Raw genomic sequence first — 233 nt, 5'->3', positions numbered from 1 at the left:
CTTTTTGTTTGCAATCCTTGAGAGGGTTGGTTTTGGGGCAAGTATTAGGGCGTGGGTGCGTCTATTATATGAAGGGGCAGTGAGTAAAATTAAAGTTAACGGTTTCCTGACAAAGTCGGTCGAGCAGCTAGGGGGAGTAAGACAGGGTTGTCCCCTCTCCCCTCTTCTTTACATCTTGTTCATTGAGCCTCTGGCTTCCTGCTTAAGGGCGTGTCAGGCCTTTACAGGCCTGC

This window comes from Sinocyclocheilus grahami, unplaced genomic scaffold (genome assembly GCF_001515645.1).
Source record: "Sinocyclocheilus grahami isolate Dianchi unplaced genomic scaffold, SAMN03320097.WGS_v1.1 scaffold1902.1, whole genome shotgun sequence".
Taxonomy (NCBI): Eukaryota; Metazoa; Chordata; class Actinopteri; order Cypriniformes; family Cyprinidae; genus Sinocyclocheilus; species Sinocyclocheilus grahami.
The sequence above is the reverse complement of the archived record's forward strand: the minus strand, read 5'-3'. Positions refer to the sequence as shown.